Source organism: Chrysochloris asiatica, unplaced genomic scaffold, assembly GCF_000296735.1.
Source record: "Chrysochloris asiatica unplaced genomic scaffold, ChrAsi1.0 scaffold00072, whole genome shotgun sequence".
NCBI lineage: Eukaryota > Metazoa > Chordata > Mammalia > Afrosoricida > Chrysochloridae > Chrysochloris > Chrysochloris asiatica.
Window position 1 is genome coordinate 5583395 of NW_006408590.1, and position 3598 is coordinate 5586992.

Here is a 3598-nt window from a genome sequence, read left to right on the forward strand (position 1 = left end):
ATTATTTACCTAATGACAAAGTAGAGAAGGGATGGAAGGTGAAATGCAAATAGAAATCACATGAAGGAAGTATGATACTATTTTTGCTTACAGGGGATTTGCAATCATTATATGAAAGAAAGTGTATGATTTGCTAAATGTAAAACTGGTGATCCTGTCTGTAAACCTTTTTACTCAATTCACAATAAAACATTAAAAAACAAAGAGAGACTTTGTGTCATGACTGGCTCCATGCAGGGAGGCAGAGTGGGGCTCTGGACCTACTGTGGGCCCTGCTGCAAATTAGTATCGCCAACTTGAAGACAACTTCTGCTCCAGGAAACCAGAGAGAAGACTAAGAGGCTGCAGGAGAGGTAGAAAATGTGACAGAGTTCATAAAGGAGAAAGGCAGAGAGGAACCCGGCCTTGACTGGGCTTTGAGAGAGGTCAGACTCCATTATATATCGGAAGCCCCAAATACAGGTTTAATGAAGGACACAACTTGAGACACCGGTATCAGATTTGAGTTTTTTTTTGTTTTTTTGTTTTTTTTTATGTTTTATTATGAATTATGTGATAGTTTACATGGGAGAACATTAGTTTTATATTCATCCTATCGTATATCGTTCCATTGCTATGGTTACAATCCCTTCCATGCATCATCAACCAAGCAAAGAGTGTATACTACAAGCCTGCTCCCCGGTCATCAGCACACAGCCCCTTTCCTTCTCTGTGTCTAAAGTCTCCAACTGCTCCATCTCTCCATATCATTGTCTCTGCCCTCATCTCAGGCATCACTGCTTCTCTAAGTAGGGTCCCACTCTCCGCTCTTCTCCCTTGATGGTCCCAGGGACCTCCGCTCCTAGGCTGAAAAGTTAATCACTCCCCTCCTTGCTACAAAACATCTACCTTTAAATTTCCAACCCTCACAAGCAGTCCTGATAACAATTATTCACTATTTTATCACAAGCCTTTGAGTTTTAGTAGACGATAGTATGTTAATGATTTGAGTCCAGTTGATCCTACACAGCTTATTGACTTAACCCAGCTTGTCAATGGGAAAAGTATGACTATCCAACCACTTAGATTATGGGATCCAGCTGGTAGAAAAGGGTGCCAAAGCCTTCATGGCTAAAGTTAATATTGAAGAGCAGTTGACTTTAGAACTTGCCACTGCTGTAATTGAGGAAAATGGTGGTGTTTTTACTACAGCCTTCTATGATCCCAAAAGTCTAGAAATTTTGTGCAAACCTGTCCCATTCTTTTTACTGGGAAAACCCATTCCCAAACGGATGCTTCCACCTAAAGCACTGGTACCACATTATATCAGTGCTAGGCACTGTGGTTACCTGGCAGATCCTAGCAAATTTTCTGAAGCAAGACTTGAACTCACCAAGAAGTATGGTTATATTTGACTGATACCATGAAAGATGTACTCCAGAATGCTCAGTGCTTGAAAGGATTCACAGCAGATCTTCTTTGGTTTTGCTACAGGCTCATGGTGAATATGGCTGACAAGAAAATGCTAACACCAACAGATGAAAATGTTAAGCATTACACAGTTCATGAACCCTCTTCAAAGGAGCAGTGTTCTCAGAGAATGCTGGAAAGGGAAGTCTGCATATATATTTTTCATGGTTTTCTTTAATGTCTGATTCTACAGATGTTAGCATTAGTTTTCATTGTAACCATGTCTCTGTATTGTTTTATCTAAAATTAACATAAAAATGAAGTAAACAAGAAACAGTGTATACATGGGTTCTATCTTAATTAAAGCTACAAACTCCCTTGGTATGTTGTGGCCAAGATGACCTTTACATTGTCTTTTGCTTAATTAAACTTTATACAACCTTCCTTTTGACCTTAGACCTCTTTCACTGCTCCAGGTGCCCAGTCAGAGAATCCCTTAGCTACCTCCTCTATTCCCTCATCCCTTGAGGAATTCAGGTAGCTGAATCAGAAAAAAATCATAATTGGAGCCAAACATCCCTGACTGCAAATTCAATAAATCACTCATTACATCAATAAACACCCCCAACATCTTCCAGTATTTTCCCACTAGCCCACTAAAGCCCTTAAGAACCCTGCTGCCTTGCTTCAGCAGAGTTGAGCTCAGACTGAGTTCTAATTTTATCTACTCTGTTGCAGTAGACTTAAAAAAAAAAAAAAAATGAACTAAAGTCGTCCTTGCCTTAAAAAACAAAAATTAACAAGATAACAGAAAAAAACTAAAGTGTTGTTGCTGTTGTTGTTATTGGATAGTTTCAACTCATAACAACCCCTAGGTACAATAGAAAGGAGCAGCATCTGGTCTTGAGTTGTTCACACAATCATTGCTATGTTTGAACTCATCATTGCAGCACTATGTCAATCCTTTTCATTTAGGGTCTTTCTCTTTTTCTGACCTTCTACCAAGCATCATGTCCCTCTCCAGGGATGGGTTCCTCCTGATAAACATGTTCAAACTCTCATCATACACGCTTCTAAGAAGCATTCTGGCTGTACTTCTTCCAAGACAGATTTATTCATTGTTCTGGTAAATTCAATGTTCTTTGGCAACACAATTCAAAGAAATCCATTTTTTTTCTGGTCTTCTTTATTCATTGTCCAGCTTTCACAAGCATATGAAGTAATTGAAAATACTATGACTTGGGCCAGGTGCACCTTACTCCTCAAAGAGACGTCTTTGCTTTTTAACTCTAAAGAGATACTTTGCAGCAGATTTGCCCAATTTAATACGTCATTTTATTTCTTGACTGCTGCTTCCATGGACTTTGATTATAGATCCAAGCAAAATGAAATCCTTGGCAACTTCAATGTTGTTGCTTCAATGATGTTGCTTATTGGTCTAGTTATGAGAAGTTTTGTTTCTTTATATTGAGGTACAATCCATATTGAAGTCTGTAGTTTGTAATCTTTACCAATAGTGCTTCAAGTCCTTGCTTTCAGCAAGCAAGATTGTGTGTGTCTTCTGCATATTGCATATTTTGTCTTCATCCAACCTTGATGCTATATTTTCATCACACAGTTCAGCTTTTCAAAAATATTTGCTCTGCATATGGATGGATAAAATAAGATGAAAGGATGCAACCCTGACACACACTTCTCCTGACTTCTAAACCAAGCAGTATCCCTTTGCTCTATTCAAACAACTGCTTCTTGGTCTATGTATAGGTTCCTCATGAGTACAATTAAGGGTTCTGAAATTCCCATTCTGCATAATGCTATCCATAATTTGTTATAATCCATGTAGTTAAATATCTTGCATAGTCAATAAAACATATTGAGTGATAGTTTACATGGGAGAACATCAGCTTTACATTCATCCTGTCGTATTTTGTTTCATTGCATTGATTACACTCCTCTCCATGCATCATCATTCAACAGCATTCCCTCTGTTTTGTTTTGTTTTGTTTTTGGATGTACACTGAAGCACTCAGGAATATACAATCATTCAAACAACCAAAGGGCATACCCTGCAAGCCTGCCTCCCAGCTGCCAGCACACAACCCCTCTCGCTCCTTGAGTCTACAGTCCCCAGCCACTCCATCTCTCCATGTCATCGTCTCTGCCTCCATCTCTGGCATTGCTACTTCTCTGGATAGGGTCCAGCACTCCA

At 39.1% G+C, this 3598-nt stretch overlaps 1 pseudogene; it reads left to right on the forward strand.

Annotated features, from left to right (window-relative positions):
* The first annotated feature begins 219 nt into the window (after window positions 1-219).
* LOC102834961 lies at window positions 220-1627 on the forward strand (annotated as a pseudogene).
* The last annotated feature ends 1971 nt before the right edge of the window (window positions 1628-3598 follow it).